General features: G+C 37.6%; 2 pseudogenes; both read left to right on the forward strand.

Annotated features, from left to right (window-relative positions):
* Window positions 1–507: 507 nt before the first annotated feature.
* Window positions 508–7,253, forward strand: LOC131775243 (bile acid-CoA:amino acid N-acyltransferase pseudogene; annotated as a pseudogene).
* Window positions 7,254–13,530: 6,277 nt separating this feature from the next.
* Window positions 13,531–17,760, forward strand: LOC131775200 (bile acid-CoA:amino acid N-acyltransferase pseudogene; annotated as a pseudogene).
* Window positions 17,761–19,490: the final 1,730 nt, after the last annotated feature.

Genomic DNA, 19,490 nt, shown 5'->3' on the forward strand with positions numbered 1-19,490 from the left:
AATTTCATTGCAGAGATGGTTACAGGGTGCCTGCAACACATTTCTACTATAAAGGATATGATACTTCAGGATTCATTCTTAACAGGCTTAGGTAACCGCATCGACACCTACCGAGCTTGCAAGCGTTAATGTAATTCTTTACATTAATGACAGAAATGATAGCGCCTCTGTAGAATGCATGCTGCGAACTTTTTCCGGAGTTTTTTCTACTCATGCCCTCTATAATTTCATGGCTTAAGTTGTCTCTCTTAGTTGTCTCTGTTTATTTGTCTCTATTGAGTTGTCAGCTTCCTTTGATCCTATCTACGAAAACAATGTCGCCATTCAATCTCGGATCAAATTATCGCCCAACCTTTCGGGAACAATGCATCACTGTCAAGAATGTTAATGACTTATGCTGCCAAAGGAATAAATGAGTCTAGAACGGTGAAAGAGAGATAATTGACTTCATAGGTCGTTGACTCAGTAGATGCATCTCAGGCAATTTTGTCGCCAATTTCAAAGAAGATGCTTACCTTGTGGCCAAAATTCTCACTCATCGACAAAATAACTAAGATTAACGTATTTCGACTGAAACCACTGCAGAAGATTACACTCGGAGCACGAGTTGTTGGAGATGGCGGGCAAGTGTTCGAGTCACACGCTTACTTCATCGCTACCAGACATGGCCAGGTTGATGTTTGTCGCGAACCATCTGTTGGTGGATCTTATCGCGGAGTTTCAGCTATGGGGCTCTTGTGGAGCATGAAACCATCACTTGGGCAGAGAAAAGGAATTCGACTGATGAAATCTGATGTCACTAAACCTTACAGAGTCGTCTTGGACTGTTTTGATGGCCATACGGATCCGCAGGAAGCAAGTTCTTTGCAGCCTCTGTCTAGCAATACGTTTGAGAAGGGGTACATGGCAAATGGAGTGAAGAGAATTCCTGTGAGAGAAGGAAGAATCCGTGGAACTCTTTTTCTTCCTCCCGGTGATGGACCTTTTTCTGGTGAGTAGCGAAAGTTTCACGTTTATCCAAAAAAAAACCATTAGTCAAGACTAGAATAGTGTTTTTAGAGATTAGAATTTAAAACGAATTGATCGAGTAGCAATCAGAGTCCGCTATTGAGCTTTACAGATATGTCATGATCTCTTAAAAGTGACAACGGTGTTAGACATACAGTTCAGGTTTTTACCAAGAATCACTTTTTTGGTTGATCACCTCTGTGTAATGTTAGTGGTCGTAATTCAGAAAATATTACTTTTCCTTAATATACTGTTGTGCTACTTCAACAGATCAGCAGAGACCAATTTCATTTACCGCGCGCTGCAAACGTTTGTCTGCAAACCCCAACCCCATCTTTCCATGCTGCAAGGTGATCTTGAAAGAATAATGTGAGATGAGGTTTTATCGATGGTTTGAACCATTTCATTAATGCAAGTACTCCTACAGTCCTAGATTATCTTATTTGTTTCAAACCTCTACGAAGGCTCCCTTTTATTCTCTTTGTGATCTCAGACTTTAATTACTCCAGGAAAAGAAGTTAATGATCTCTTTCGCTGAAAAAGGGTTGTGTAGGTTTTGGACTAACATTGCAGTTTCTGTTCGATAATCCAGTACTAAAATACTCGTCATAACAGTAATGATCATAAGGAAAAATTGATTATCAAAATGAGTCCCTTGCACTGAGTATGGCTCATTTCGCAATTCGGCATGGTGTTAGCACACCATTTAATTGTATACGCTGTCTGATGCTTTGGCATTCTTCTGGAAAGGAGAGTCTATATCTGGCATCTAAAATTATTTTTATCCGAGAACCTATTATTTTAATGAAAAGTAATTATTGAGGTAAAAAAAAAATACAATGAACCTGCTGGAGTAAAAGACATGAAAGAATAATAATCTCCATATCACTAGAGTTTATTGTTTAGATGTGTCGTAGCCTCCAGCAGTATTTTATTTTAAGCTTAAGTAAATTTTATGTCATAAAGTAACACTGGTAAAATTTTTTGTCATGTAGTATTTAGTTAGTATAGGTAATCACATGGTTTCGAGTGTAGTTTGAAATGAATTAGCACTAGTAAATTTTTTCAAAGACTAACAAAATCAAAATTGAACGAGTCCGTAGGGCTCGTGCAATTTGTGGTCATTGTGGTCTGCGATGGATGTAAAGCGAAAGAAATTTTATCAAATCATGGAAAAATGCATAAAGCTTTGTATGGAAGAATAAAAGATGCAATTCAGTTAAAAATAAGGAAATAGGACCAAGTGGACTCCATCTCAGTCTGTGATCATACGAGTGATTAACAAGATCGGACGATTGACAGTATTGGACAAAAAAATGAAAATACGAGATAGCTCATCATCTAACAAATGACTGAGCTCTGTTCTGTTGTTAAGCACGCAGGAAGCGGCTCGTGCAATTTGAGGTCTTTGAGAAAATTTATTTTGAGTGGCTCGTGCAATTTATGGTCTTTGAAAAAATTTACAAGTGTTTATTTATTCCAAATTGCACGAAAAAAATGATCTGATTTCGTATCATATATATATATAATCAAAGAAACTCACAGATAGCCCATCAAACGCGAGCCTTGGATGTCGCAACAAAATTTGAAAATTTGAAAATTTGTCAGCTAAACAATGGCCGGCGTTTTAAGTAGATTTTCTTTCGCCACCGCAGCTGAAAAACTGCTCAAACAACGAAAACACTGTCAAAAGCACTGCTTTTTGGTTGTCGGTTCGGATAAAGTGGTGTTTAGAGAAGGGAATTGCAAAGGAAATCGAAAATTAAGAGCCGACCCAGCTTAACACTCGAGCTATCCAACGCCGAAATTAAAAACAAATATGGTTAAACCTCGGAAACGACGATTCCATTTCATCGCAAATGATTCGGACACAGACCGAACAATTCCTTGAACTGTTTAGCCGGACTCTGAACTTCTTTGCGCTTTAAAGATGTAAGATATCATCACATATTATTGTTTTGATCGAACGCGGTTGTTTTGACCGAACGCACGGTTTGAATAAATTATTTTTGCACTTGATGCGCGCGCTTTGTTTATGCTTAAATATGATGGGCCATCTCGAATTTTTTTAGGTATATTACAAACACGTAATCACATAATTTTTCTCGTGCAATTTGGAATAAACAAGCACTTGTTAATTTTTTTCAAATTAATGAATTTTGTTAGTGTTTAAAAAAATTTACTCGTGCTTATTTATTCCAAATTGCACTCAAAATCATGCGATTACCTATACAAAGCATGCAGGAAGCGGTTCGAGCACGCGGAAAGTGTAAGGAGAAACACGAGACGTAGTGTAGTGATACTACGGGTGTCGGACTAGTATACTGAAATAGTGAGCTCAAGTCTGGCCAAGGGCATGCACCTATTTCAAAACATGGGCATGCTATGCATGCAAGAGTTATTTTTTTGTAGGGTGAGTGACTTACTTGAAACATTGTAAGTGATCTACATTCTTACAAAAGGAAAGACGAGTATTAACGCAGAAAAGAACGAAAATGTCGAATTACCTCACACACAGGTATTTTGTGATAGATTATGTGTGTTGTGCGAATAAATGTAACCAAAAATAAACTGTATTGGTGCCACGGATACCTGTTAGTACAAAATACAGACAGCAGACTGCAGACCGGATACAAAATATAGACAGCAGAGTAGGTACAAAATGTAGACTAAGAATCTGAAGAGTTTTAACGTCTAGTATATAATAACATGTCACCTTACAGCTTACCGAGCGTCACGCAGTCGCTTTTCCGGGATTAGCCCTCACGATTATTTGCACTATTGTGGAAAATTCCTGGCCCATTTCTTGATGAAAATCGATCGTAATATAATTTCAAGCCTTCAATATAGTCTTCTTACTTCGCGCGCGTCGGTTGGTGTGATGTCTGTAAAGATTTTACCAACGTAATCAAAGTAGATGACGTGAATAACAGTGAAAACGGCAGAAATCGCTAGAAACTACAACGGATACACAGGGTATGAGTAAGTTTTATTGATTTTACGAGAAAAATGTTAATATTTCGAAATATCTATCGTTGTAAATCGACCATATTTCGTTCCCTGTACTATTTCTTATAACGTGTTCAAATTTTTAACGGTTCCTCTCGTAACTTAACACCGAGTCACACAACGCGTGACGCGTTCCCTGGCATCAAGTGAATCCAACATGGCGCCTTTCTTCACAAGCAGTTTTCATCCACTAGAGTTTTGTTCTTCAGTCTCACGGTAGGAGTGTTGTTCAATAGATTGCATAGAGTATATGCAGTTTGGTTTCAGATTTCAGATTTTGCCTTTTACAAAAAGTGTACGTTCTTCAACTAAGACATTGGCATAATTGGCATACAAGACATACAAGGCATCCAATGCTTTCATGGCTTTCAAGCGTTCGCGAGTCAATCCGTTCCAAAATTACCGCTCAATAACATCTTTTAGTGTGAATTGGCCGCGAACAATACGACTTGTGTGTGCGTCTGTAAGTATTTTGAGCGTTTGCGCCATAATGTTCCAGGTGATCGTAATCCAAACACGTTGAAATACAAAACGACTGACAAAAGAGTTTTATAAGCAAAAATCTCGTGGTTCATCATGTGACTCGGCCCTGTCCGTGCATGACAACGCCAATCATCATCAAGATAACACGCGTGATTAGCATGTGAACACCTCATTGGATCACACAGTTAGTTGTCATGGTGTTGAGGGCCCAATGACCACTGGGTACTATTGCGCAATTTTCCCATTTTTTGGCGGAGGAAAAAAAAAAGACGACAAAAATACAAAGGCATTTTATGACTGGGCTACCACAGGTATCTCAGTAATAAATTTTAATTCAAAAGCGAACCACAGTGTTTTCAGCATGCTCTATACTCTCATAAAGCACGCCACAATAAGCCAATCATCATCGTTGTTATAATACTTCAAATAATCTGATTGGCTGTACAAGACTAAAGCTGTCAAAAATGTCAAACCTTCAAAGTTCACACTCTGCAGCAATTGTTTGCAAACTTAAATAGTTTGGCAGATCGAATCCAACACTTTTGCTTGAACTTTTTTTAGTCTCTATTACAGAATGTGGAGGTGAAATGTTCAGTGAAATCCGGCCGAATTGTGGCTCACAAAAGCACACAAGTTTTTCCACATAACAAATAGTAAACAAACTGCTCAAGGCGAGTTTTACGAAAGAACGACAGCCGAAATCACCGGAACATGAAGATTACTCGGGATGACAGAGCCGTAAAACTCGGTTGCAGTGACTGATGTGGCCTTCACCACTCAACGCATCGGAAATGACATCAGAGCAAGCTCTTAGTTGTTCATTCGAAGGGCGGTCGGTGTAATTTCTGAGGCTTGCTTCACTGGCGATCTCCGAGCTACCCACGTTGGACCTCAGCATGATGGCAGTCGCGCCGACAACTGTGGTAGAAACAATGTCTAACGTGAAAAATCTTCTCCAATTTGGAAATTCCCCAGTTTTTCTTTTTTGGTTTTTTTTCTGGATAAGTCGTTATTGCTATGGTTATTGTGATCAATACCGTGACTGGTGGATTTAGCTCAGTGGACTTAGTATGACTGCTTCAACTATCCAATTACAGGTGTCCGATTACAGCAAACTGTCCGATTGCAACTGAATAGAATGATTAATGAGGAATAAAGCAGCTAATGCACCATTCATATTTGAGGAAATTGTAATGGTTATCAAGATTTATTCAGAAAATGGCGGAACGCTCCTTTCCTCTTGCAACGACTGCTCCACAAAGAAAACGAGGCGGAGCGCATTCTTTTCATTGAACAGATAAAGCAGATGGATTGCATCGTTGCCATTTTGACCAATTGATCTCAACTGATCGATGATGTGAAATATCGCCTGCAAAACAGAATTACAAGTCGTGTATTTTACGGTGGATCAATCCAAATAAATAATTTCCGATGAACAAAGCTATCACTTTAATTTTTAGCCAAAAAACATGGTTCTAATATTTTCCAGCTTCAATGTATATGTCTAACTTCCTCGTGATTGTAAATTCTAGAGAATCGTGCGGTGATCGGACAATCCTTTTAAAAAATCTAGTCCTTAACAAAACTGAGCGATCCATAAATAGATCGAGGACTGTACTGAGCATTTTAACTTCTTTCTAAGATACTCGTTAAGCGTTTGCTTACGGCTGATTTCTGGCTGGTAATACAGGAACAAACTTTAATCTGATAAGTTACAAAGCAACCAACACAAGCCCTTTTAAATGTGTTACAAGGAAACTCGCGAAGGATTTTGTCGTCATATGTCTGCCGTTTTGAGTGGTCCAAAAATATTTAAGGTTATTCACATGTTGCATAGTTAATTAGAGCCGCCTTTGACGTGTTATTTTATCATACGATCTAAGCTGCACATATTAGACATATCTTGCACTCAATCAGTCAATGTTATCTTTACAGGAGTCATGGATCTGCTTGGTGGTGCGGTCGGATTAGTGGAATTCAAGGCTTCACTTTTGGCATCTCATGGATTCGCTACTCTTGCTTTGGCCTACTTGGACTATGAAGATCAACCATTGTGTCCATCTTCAATAAACTTGGATTATTTTGAAGAAGCTGTTAACTGGCTTATAAGTCACCCTAAAGTGCTTCCACATGGTATCGGCATGCACGCTATATGCTATGGGTCATGGATTGCGCTGTTGATGGCAAGCTATCAGATCGCACCAATAAAGGCCGTTGTAGCAGTTTCACCTCTGGTGATCGCCTACCTTCACCCTTTTCAATTAAAAGGGGGAGTCTCAGACATGATACCCCTTCATGAGAGCAGAGTGGTGTCTTCAGAAAAGGGCAGCATCTGGCGTTTTGCCCAACCAACTGATATTGATTACATGAATCCAACAACAGTCTCCAAATACTCAGCTATTACACCAGTTGAGAACATCAATTGCCCTGTCATGCTGGTTTCTGGAACTGATGACTTGAACGTCCCCACCGATTTTACAGTAAAGTTCATTATTGATCGCTTAAAGGAGAATGGAAAAGAACATTTGTGCACTAACTTGCGTTATCCCCAAGCGGGACATCTCATCGAACCACCCTACTCTCCTCTTTGTGACTTTTCTTTCAGCAAATCTACTAAAGAATGGTGTGGTTACCCGTACCTAGCTTGGGGAGGAGAGACTGTTGCGCATGCCAGAGCACAAGAAGACTGCTGGCCAAAGATTTTACATTTTCTGCGAACACATCTCCAACAAGACACAGAGAGTGAGAAATAAGAATACTTTAATGCTTGCTATGTGTTTGAAAACTTTCACAGATAACTACAGGTCACCGAGGCTTTCGTTCGACCCAACATTAGGTTCTCACAACACACAAAAATAGCACGTGCTAAGAGACTATAATCTCATGCATGTGCCCATTCAATCACGTGGGTGGCCCACTCTCACCCGGAAGCTAATTAAATCATTTCGGTTCAATGTCCCTAAACACTATGCCTGCACGCTTTGAGTTACTCTTATGGAAAGCTTTATGCAGCTATTTTGTTTGAGGTTTATTAAGTTTCTCTTGTAACCATAAGGAATTTAAAATTGTCCATTCAATTCAGTTGCACAGTAATCTTTAATTCAATTAGAACCAAGTAAAGTCAAAACATTTTTTTAACATTTTGATAAACAAGAAATGAATCCTGGAGTGATGAACTAACTCACGATATTTCTACAGAGGAATACCTTTAAAATATGCGGCCGTGATTTTAAGTGCCTGTAAGGTATCTGAGCAACATTTCCAAAGAAAATTATGACCTAATATTGTGGCTCAAAACGTCTTAAAGCCCTCTAATTTAAACACTTCCACGGTAAGGGGGAAGGGGGGACTTAAACAAAGCACATAGCTCTGAAGAGAAACTAGCCCAGCAGACTCCAAGCACTAGGAGCAGTGGTGTTTAAAATAAAAAATCTTGACCAGTTTTAAGTTTTTAAATCCGCGTGCAATTTTGGGGAAGTATTTTATTGAAAGCAATGAAGTAATGTTTAATGTTTACATAGCCTCATCCTTTCTAATCCGAGGGGTTGAAAAACCTTGTTATGCACACCTACTACTCCGTCTCGGGTTTTCATAACTGCATAGAATCCTGCCAACCCTGTCCTGCTTGGATGGAACTATTTAAACAGGGGAAAAGTCCTCTTTTTCGTAAATGCTGCCTACATATCATTGATTGTTAATATAGACATTTTAACACTTTTTCTTGATATAATTTCTTATTTTCTTTTCTTTTCTTTTTAGTAATTACCTACACTTGTTTATATGGGCGCTCAATTCTTTTTCCTTTCTTCAACCCGAAAGATCAACAGTCAAAAATTTTATTAAGATATCAATTACTATCTCTCTTTAGGTAAGGAACGAAAATGATTGCGAGGGAGGAATTTGCTCTGAAAGCTTTTAAAGAATGCAATTCTGCGTGATCGGTAAAAAAAAATGTGCTAAAACGAATACGTGTAATTCAGTTAAAGAGCTTCATCCTTAAACTCACACAAGTGATTAACTTATGTAATATCTCCCTTTAGTATCCACACATTCTCCAGCAAACAGGCAATGAGAATACTCAGACTTGTCAGATAGAATTTTTTATCGTGATTTAACACCAAAGTCTCGTAACTGATATTCAAGGAAATATGTATCATCTTGAGGGGAGAATTAACAATCAGATTTAGGGAGGTAAAGGATTAACAGGGAGCATTATCGCTTTTAAATTCCCAATGACGTGCATGGGAATACATGCAGTTGGTTTTTATCGTTATTGTTGTTGTCGTTGTTGTTTTCTATCGATAAATCGGCTGCCTGATAAGAATGGAAACAAACCCTTTTAGCTTTCACTTAGCCTCAGTTTTTTTCCTGTACCATACAAAATGGGTATTTTCAATTTATTATAATAACAGCCATTTTCTAAATGAATTAAAATAATCTTGTCACTTCTGTTGTTTATCTTGAAAATTTTCAAACCTTATTATATTTAACTTTTTAAATAGTAGTTGAATAAAATCTCTCATTGACATGAAGTATGAGAAACGTTTTTTCCTATCTGTATCATAGAACGAAGAATCAAATTAGAGTTTCTTTCCAAAGAAAATTTTACTTTTTTGTCCCCTGGACCTCTTTTCGCGATTTGCTATCCACCACCTATGAATACAAACTTTACATACGGATTTTCGATCATCTTCCACCGTTTAAGAACGAATAATTACTGTATGGAATCGATTATATGACTAACCATCCGAGGATTTTACAAAATTTTTTTATGCTGGCAACAAAAATATTTTTACCCTAGACAAGTCACGCCCGGCTAAGAGACTTTTACACAGTTTTCTTCTTTTCAACGTGAATACTTTTATTTTTTTTTTATCAATTTTAGCTCGTACAATATTTATTAGACTACTTTAATTGAAACCGATCCCCACAGAAACTGTTTCCACTCTCGCAATTTTACTTTCGCGACGCATCGTACACGTTACAAATGTTATCGAGAAATACACCTTTTCTATTCCGTAATCAGCCACCGCTTCTCCAAAAAGTTCTTATGGCCCTATTAGCTTTTCCAGCACTTAAAACTCCTTTCCTTTCCTTTTCCTTTTAAACGCGTGAATTGCGCGCATGCGCAAGGGCGAGTTGTAGATAAAATGTAGAGAATGGCACTCGCTCGCTCGCTCGATTGGTCGATTCCTGTAAACTTTTTTCGATTTTAGGCTTTTGAGTGCATTTGATAGTTTTTGGCGAGTAATAAACAAACGAAATGGCGACCTTTGTTGCTAAGAATAATGGTGGGGTGAAAAACAAGCCAATGATAATCTTAAAAGAGTTTGTTTTTTTTTCGTTTTAGTTTCAACAAACGGTGCCAGCGACTGGCAGGCGTGCGAGGATTCACTCTGAAATAAGAGAACCTTCGCTTTTCATAAAATTGTAATTTACAATCCTTGAACTTGAAAACAATCCGAAGATTCATTAAAAATATCACTTGCTCCGAAGCGCTCGGAGTTTACAGGTGTTCAAAAGCTTTTTTTGTTATGGCGTGAGACTGGGGACAAAATCGATCAATTTCGTATCGTGTGTTTTTTCTGTGTGAAGCAACAAAAGGGTTCGGCGACTGACGAAATTACAGGTTAACACGAAAATCAAATAACACCTAAACAAATAATTTTGGCTACCGATTTTCAGCGAATTTTTAAAGAACAATTTTCTTTTAACATAGGTTTCAAGACAATTTGAAGATTCAAAATAAATATTGCGTACTAAAATGCGAAAGTTGTACACCACAAAATTGATAAATAGGCCTGAAATGAAATTCTATCTTGTTCTCGATTATACCTTGCCTAGCACGTGACCAAAATCATCCCAGACGGAAATCCAAAATGACGGTGGCAGTCTGGGTTCGGTTGTATCACTCAAAACTCGTTCTCGTTTGTCTCATTTGATAAAGAGGGAATCATTAACGTTTTCATTAAGACAGTATTGCTTTGATTTTCCAATATTTACAATGATAGACAGTAAATTTCACTTTTCACCCACATTTACTTCCAACCTTTTCTTTTGAACCAGAAACAAAAATTATATATGTTTAAAACACATGACATCATCCACCCTTGTCAAATGTAATAGCATGGTCTTTGCAATTGTAATGCCTTCTTATCCCAACGTTACTTTGTTTCTTTGCTACATTAGCGAACACTGAACTACTGCTCGTACTCTAAATATGACAATCGACCACAACGTTCCCTAAACCAGATAACATTAAACATAATCCAACAAATCATGTAAGTCATCTGTCAGTTCACGAGTTTGCTCAAAGGGCACTTTGATTCTTTTGGACTCGGCACAGGGGTGTCAGACAAAGGTCTGGTACCGGACCAGAAACAACCCTGCTCAGTTGAGCTTCGCCCCTGAAGATTCTCAACTACATGAGCCTTGGTATCGATGTTCCTCTCTTATTCACCCGGGTAAAAAATTTTTTTCTCTCTTCTCTCTTCTCTCTCTGGTTGTCTTTCTATGTTGTCTTCCACTCACGGTCACCTCCACCAAATACGATGACAAAATCACTATATCCTTCCTACTTATTACCCATTTTATTTGGGTTGCACACAGTCACTCTTTTGGACTGTACAGGGATGTGTCCGACCCTGCCCTTTGCCAGGACCGGGTAGCTATTTGCACCCGTTTCTCTCTCTCTCTCTCTCTCTCTCTTTTAAGCTCTCTTTCATAACTACTTTACGTCAAATGGTTAATGGAATTTTTATTTATTTCAATTTCCCATCTCCTTTTTTAATGTGAAACAGTTTTTAAATCAGGTCTTTTTTTCGGCTTAAATAAGGAAATTCTGAATATTATTACAGAAAAATGTTAATTTGGACTAATACAAATTTTGAACTACAAAAATGTCAAGTGATTCATAATAACATTTATGGTAATAATGTACTGTGCTTAAGTTGGTTTGATTTATTTCATTTTTCTTGTTACTAAAGAAAAAGTGTATTTTTTTATTTCTTTTTCTGACCAAATTAAACAATATTTTTGCAAAATTGAACCACAAAAGATATATTTTAAGCATCTGATTCATGTCTTCGATGTTTAGTTTATTTCCTATTTTACACTTTTGAACTACTTGCTACTCTTTTTCTTGATATACTTTTTTTTCCAAGTAAATATATTATACCTTCCACTTCTTAAACATATACTAGCGATCACATCAGCTTCTCTACCATGAACAACTTCTCAGCAATCAAAATCTTCAACACTAATATATGACACCTGTCAGGACCACGACTGATCGAAAAAGGAAGGAGCTTACTTACTCTAATCAATGGTAATGCCTTTTACCCACTTTCCTCCTGGCTGAATGACATACGACTCAAATTCTGGAAAAAACCGATAAGCGATCAAGACACCTTCCAATTAATTTTATTTTGCCTTGGCAATGGTTATTCTCTACATCCTATAACAGAATGGATCCTTACTTCACAACATTGGGCAACTGCAAAGAAAGGAGAAAAACTTGTAAGACAAATTTTTTATGAAGATTTTATCATGAACAATTTTGACTCTAAATCACACATTTGGTTTTATTTTGATTTACACCAAGGAAAATGACCTTTCTTGAATGGACAAGTTAAGAACACAAGCAGCCTTTAACTACACTTATTTTGTATCGAACATTAAATACCTATCCTTTCAGAACGTATAATTGTCAATTTAACATCAGGTAAACTTTTATTATTTTTATTGAGATGATATTAGAGAGAGAGAATTTGTCTTTGGTTTATATTTTACAATATAAAAAAACGTTGATCAATCATTAACCTCAAATCATTTGTTTATCGAAAGCGTCTTAAAGCAACCCATCCAAAACGAATCCCCCCCTTATATGAATCAAAATAGTCAATCCAGGAATGGTTTTCATAAAAATTTTGTAAGCCCCCTATACACCACCTCCCACCTGCTACTTTTAAAACCTACTAACCGCACTATTAATCATCCCCTCATTTCATTTTCTCCAATTATGACTATCTCAAAACATTTCATTCTAACCATCCTTATCATTATCATCAATGTTTGTACTGCCTTGTGGTTGACGTGGTTACCTAGAGGTCTGTTGGTCCCTCAACTCTATAGTACACAATTTAGCAACTAATGGTTTTTATTTTTACGCTCCCCTGAGGTTGACGTAACTGCGTTGCTGTTTGTTGGTCCCTCAAGGTTAGTGTTTTTCATCGACTAAGCCTTTTATTTTTACACTGCTTAATGGTACGTATTATTTTTCATCATTTTACACTTACTACACTTTCCACACACACACTTCCTTTCCCCTAATTAACCCACTATTTTTGTGGAGATTCGGAAACCATTTCATTAAGGATTCCATAACTTTAAACCTGCAATGCCAGAAAAGATTGCTAGATAATTCCATTGCTTTATAAAAAAATAAAAGAAACAGCTTTATAGCTCCGTGTATGTATGACCTCTTCACAATATGTGAAGTTTACTGTAGGAAAAATACGAGGGAAAAAGCTTAATCTCAAAAGGACTTTTGTCACAAAAACTTAAGATGTGATATTAAAATGCTTCTCTAGAAATTAATCCATATTTTATACCGGAATGTCTCAAAAGAACCAAGGAATGACTCATAGTGACCCCTATAAGTGACGGCAAAAGATGTTCCTTTGTACGATATGCACGACAAAACCTTCACACGTTACGAACATATTAAAGCAAACATTTATGGAAACTTCAAACCTTCCTTACAGAATGGTAACTCTTTGCAGAAGAACATAGATTTAAAATGAACGAGGAAATCGACTGCAGTAATTTTCGGCCGCCATATTGAATATTTGCCAAGTCGTTTGTCGTTGATATTTTGAATATTTAGGGAGGTCCTTTTGCGTCATCTCTTTTAATTTCGACCAATCATTGTCCATCCTTCCGGAAACAATACGCCACTGTCATGTTGATTGTTGAATGTTAATGACTAATGCAAGAAGAGATGATTTACGCAGTAGGTCGTTGACTCAATAGGTGTATCTCGGGCAAGTTTGTGATTAATTTCAAAGAAGATGCTTACCTTGTGGCCAAAATTCTCACTCATCGACGAAATAACTAAGATTAATGTATTTCGACTGAAACCACTGCAGAAGATTACACTTGAGGCACGAGTTGTTGGAGATGGCGGGCAAATGTTCGAGTCACACGCTCACTTCATCGCTACCACACATGGCCAGGTTGATGTTTGTCGTGAACCATCTGTTGGTGGATCTTACCGCGGAGTTTCAGCAATGGGACTCTTATGGAGCATGAAACCATCACCTGGGCAGAGAAAAGGAATTCGACTGACGAAATCTGATGTCACTAAACCTTACAAAGTCGTCCTGGACTGTTTCGATGGACATACGGATCCGCAGGAATCCAGTTCTTTGCAGCCTTTGTGTAGCAATACGTTTGAGAAGGGGTACATGGCGGATGGAGTGAAGAGAATTCCTGTGAGAGAAGGAAGAATCCGTGGAACTCTTTTTCTTCCTCTGGGTGATGGACCTTTTCCTGGTGAGTAGCAAAAGTTTGACGTTTATCTGAAAAACACTGCTATTCAAGAGTAGAATAGTGATTTTAGAGATTAGAAAAAAATCCGAATCCGCTATTGAACTTCCCAGATGTGTCATGATCTCTTTAAAGTGACAGCAGTGTTAAACATACAGCTCAGGTTTTTACCAAGAATCACTTTTTGGGTTGATCACCTCTGTGTAATGCTACGGATCGTAATTCAGAAAATATTACTTTTCTTCAGTTTACTGTTGTGCTACTTCAACAAATCAGCAAAGATTAATTTCATTTATCGCGCGCCGCAAACGTTTGTCTTCAAACCCGAACCCCATCTTTCCATGCCGCAAGGTGATCTTGAAAGAATAAAGGAATCTGAGATGTGGTTTTATCAATGGTTAAAACCATTTTCATTAATGCAAGTACTCCTAGAACATCTTAATTGTTTTAAACCCCTATGAAGGGTCCCTTTTATTCGCTTTGTAATCTCAGGCTTTAATTACTCCAGGAAAAGAAGTTAATGATCTCTCTCGCTAAAAAAGGGTTGTGTAGGTTTTGGACCAACATCGCAGTTTCTGTTCAATAATCCAGTACTAAAATACTCGTTAATAACAGTTAACATGAAGTTAAGTAAAAATAATGGTCATAAGGATAAATTGATTATCAAAATGAGTCCCTTGCACTGGGTATGGCTAATTCCGCAATTCGGGATGGTGTTTGCACACCATTTAATTTTATACGCTGTCTGATGCTTTAACATTCTTCTGGAAAGGAGAGTCAATATCTGGCATCTAAAACTATTTTTATCCAAAAACCTATTATCTTAATGCAAGAGTTACAACTTTGTTAAAAAAAACAATAAACCTGCCGATGTAAAAGACATGAAAGAATAATAATCTCCAATATCACTAGAGTTTATTGTTTGGATGTGTCGTAGCCTCCAGCAGTATTTTATTTTAAGCTTAGTAAGTAAATTTTAAGTCATGAAGTAACACTGGTAAAATTGTTTTGTTATGAGGTATTTAGTTAGTAAAGGTAATCACACGATTTCGAGTGTAATTTGAAATAAATAAGCTCGAGTAAATTTTTTCTAAGACTATTATAACATAGCTAGTAAATTTGTCTGATCAAATTCAATTGCGCAAGCGTGCTTCATTTAACAAATAGATTCCAAGTTGCCGTGCGTCTGTTCAGAAATAGATCACAGATGACGTCAAAATGTGGTAAGAACAAAAAAGTGGCACACGAGGCGCAGCCGAGTGTGTCACTCATGTTCTTCCGTCTCACGTCCTCTGTGATCTATTACTGAACAGACGCACGGCAACTTGGAATCTATTTGTTTTATATAATAAAGAATTTTAAAACGTTTTTATGATGACGTCATCTATACGTCTGTCCTCCAAAATATCATAGGTGAGAACCAATCAGAATGCGTGCACAACTGAGCTTATTATATAAATTCCTATTGTGCTCGCTCATGACGTCAGCAAACAAATCCCTCGAGAAAAAAATTTCCATCGGGTTGAAAATGTTATAAAGTAATTGGTTCATAAGTCAGCTGTGCATTCATCTAGATATGAAGCACTTGGACCAATTATTAAACAAAACCAAAAATTGCACGAGTCCGTAGGGCTCATGGAATTTGTGGTCTTTGTGGTCCGCGATGGATGTAAAGCGAAAGAGATTTTATCAAATCATGGAAAAAAGCACAAAGCTTTGTATGGAAGGATAAAGAATGAACTTCAGTTAAACATAATGGAAATAGGACCAAGTGGACTCCACTTCAGTCTGTGATACGAGTGATTAACAAAATCGGACGACCGCGATTTACAGTATTGGACGACACAAACTCAAGTACCGTTTCCAATTAATCATAACCGTTCGCAATTTTCAAAAAAAAAAACAAATACATTTAGGACAAACGATTGCGGTGGAGACAATGTCTAAAGAAAAAAAATTTCTTCAATTGGAAATTCCTTTCTTTTTTTTTTTTTCAGGATAAGTAGTTGTTGCCATAGTTATTGTGATCAATACTGTGATTACAGGTGTCCGATTACAGCAAACTGTCCGATTACAACTAAATAGAATGATTAGTGAAGAGTAAAGCAGCTAATGCACTATTCATATTTGACGAAATTGTAATGGCTATCAAGATTCATTCAGAAAATGGCGGAACGCTCCTTTCCTCTCGCAACGACTGCTCCACAAAGAAAACGAGGTGGAGTGCATTCCGATCATTGAACAGATAAAGCAGATGGATTACATCGTTATCATTTTGATGAATTGATCTCAACTGATCGATAATGTGAAATACTGCCTGCAAAACAGAATTACAAGTCGTCTATTTTACGGTGGATCAATCCAAATTAATAATTTCCAATGAACAAAGCTTTCAGTTTAATTTTTAGCCAAAAAACCTGGTTCCAATATTTTCCAGCTTCAATATATATGTCCAACTTCCTCGTGATTGTAAATTCTAGAGAGTCGTGCAGTGATCGGGCAATCCTTTGAAAATGCAGTCCTTAACAAAACTGAGCGATCCAAAAAAAGATTGAAGACTGTACTGAGCCTCTCAATGTCTTTCTAAGACACGCGTCAAGCGTTTGCTCACGGCTGTTTCCTGGCATTTAATATAAAAACTTTGATATGACAATACCAACTGCAGCCCTTTTAGATGTTTTACGAGACTCGCGAAGGAATTTGTCATCATATGTCCGCCATTTTGAGTGGTCCAAAAAGTTTAAGGTTATTCACACGTTGTATAGTTTCAGCCGCCTTTGACGTGATATTTTATAAGCGATTGTTACTCAATCAAAGCAATATCTTAATCTTACGATCTCCACTGCACATGTTAGACATATCTTGCACTCAATCAGTCAATATTCCTTTACAGGAGTCATAGATCTGCTTGGTGCTGCAGGTGGATTAGTGGAATTTAAGGCTTCACTTTTGGCATCTCATGGATTCGCTACTCTTGCTTTGGCCTACTTGGGCTATGAAGATCAACCATTGCTTCCATCTTCAATAAACTTGGATTATTTTGAAGAAGCTGCCAACTGGCTTATAAGTCACCCTAAAGTGCTTCCACATGGTATCGGCATGCACGCTATATGCTATGGCTCATGGATTGCACTGTTGATGGCAAGCTATCAGATCGCACCAATAAAGGCTGTTGTAGCTATTTCACCTCTGGTAATCGCCTGCCTTCTCCCTTTCCAATTAAGAGGGAGAGTCTCAGACATAATACCCCAAGATGAGAGCAAAGTGGTGTCTTCAGAAAAGGGCAGCATCTATTGTTTCGCCCTACCAACTGGCATTGATTACATGAATCCAATAACAGTCTCCAAATACTCAGCTATTACACCAGTTGAGAACATCAATTGCCCTGTCATGCTGGTTTCTGGAACTGACGACTTGTCCATCCCCACCGATTTTACAGTAAAGTTCATTATTGATCGCTTGAAGGAGAATGGAAAAGAACATTTGTGCACAAACTTGCGTTATCCCCAAGCGGGACATCTCATCGAACCACCCTACTCTCCTCTTTGTGGTTTTTCTTTCAACAAAGTTGCTAAAGAAGTGGGTGGTTACCCTTACGTAGCTTGGGGAGGGGAGACTGTTGCACATGCCAGAGCACAAGAAGACTGCTGGCCAAAGATTTTACATTTTCTGCGAAAACATCTCCAACAAGACACAGAGAGTGAGATATAAGAATATTTTAATGCTTGCCATGTGTTTGAGAACTTTCACAGATAACCACAGGTCACCGAGGCTTTCGTTCGACCCAAAATTAGGTTCCACAACACACAAAAATTGCACGTGCCAAGAGACTATAATCTCTTGCATGTGCCCATTTAATTATATGGGTGGCCCAGTCCCACACGGTAGCTAATTAAATCATTTCGCTTCACAATGTCCCTAAGCACTATGCCTGCACGTTTTAATTGCTTTCATTCAAAGTTTTATGCGGCTATTTTCTTTGAAGTTTCATAAATTCTTCTTGTAAACAAAATGAATTGAAAATTATCCATTCAATTCAGTTGTACAGTAATCTTTAATTCAATTAAAACCGAGTAAAGTCAAAATATTTTCTTTAACGTTTTGATAAAAACAAGAAATGAATCCTGGAGTGACGAACTAATTCACGATATTTCTACAGAGGAATGCCTTTAAAATAGGCGGCCGTGATTTTTAGGAGTGCCTGTAGGGTATCTGACCAACATTTCCAAAGAAAATTACAAGCTAGTATTGTGGTTCAAAACGTCTTAAAGCCCTCTGATTTTACAATTTCCACGGGAAGGGGGGAGGGGTGAGACTTAACCAAGCAGACTCCAAGCGCTAAGAGCAATGGTGTTTAAAATAAAAAATCTTGACCAGTTTTAAGTTTATGGATCCGCGTGCAATTTTGGGGAAGTATTTTACTGAAAGCAATGAAGTACTGTGCAATGTTTGCATAGCCTTATCTTTTCTAATCCGAGGGGTCGAAAAACCCTGTTGTGCACACCCACAACTGCGTCCAGGGTTTTCATAACTGCATAGAATTCTGCCAACCCTGTCCTGCTTGGATGGGACTATTTAAACAGGGGAAAAGTCTTCTTTTACGTAAATGCTGTCTACATATCATTGATTGTTAATATATACATTTTAACACTTTTTCTTGATATAATTTCTTGTTTTGTTTTGTTTTGTTTTGTTTTCCTTTTATCAATTACCCTATACTTGTTTATATGGGTACTCAAATATTTTTCCTTACTTCAACCCAAAAGATTAACAGTCAAAATATTTATTAAGATATTAATTCAAAAATGGATTATTCTCTCTCCTTAGGTATGGAAAAAAATGACTGCAAGGGAGGAATTTGCTCTGAAAGCTTTTTAATTAAGAATGACTTATCTTGTGTGATTGGTAAAAAAACTGTGCTAAAATGAATACATGTAATTCAGTTAAAGAGCTTCACCCTTAAACTCACACAAGTGATTAACATGTTATTTCTCACTTTGGTATCCACACATTGTGCAATAAACAGGTTATGAGAATGCTCTGCTCTATCAGATATAATTTGTTATTGTCATATAACACCAAAGTCTCGTAACTGATGTTCAAGGAAATGTAAATCAGCTTGAGGGGAGAAGTAACAATCAGATTTAGGGAACCAGGTAAAGGAATAACAGGGAGCAAAATCGCATGGGAATACATGCAGTTAGTTGTTATCGTTATTGTTGTTGTTTTCTATCAATATATCGGCTGCCTGACAAGAATGGAAACAAGCCCTTCCTAGCTTTCACTTAGCCTCAGTTTTAATCGAGACAAGACAATCTAAGATCGTAAGTCGGGCTACAGGCAGACGCGCTGTTACAAGTGTTGACCACTCACGATGCACAGTGGTTCTAAAAGAAATACAGAGGTACCATGGTCCTGGTTTGTGGGCGTGGCGTAAAACT

The sequence above is a fragment of the Pocillopora verrucosa genome, chromosome 7 (genome assembly GCF_036669915.1).
Source record: "Pocillopora verrucosa isolate sample1 chromosome 7, ASM3666991v2, whole genome shotgun sequence".
In the NCBI taxonomy this organism is placed as follows: domain Eukaryota; kingdom Metazoa; phylum Cnidaria; class Anthozoa; order Scleractinia; family Pocilloporidae; genus Pocillopora; species Pocillopora verrucosa.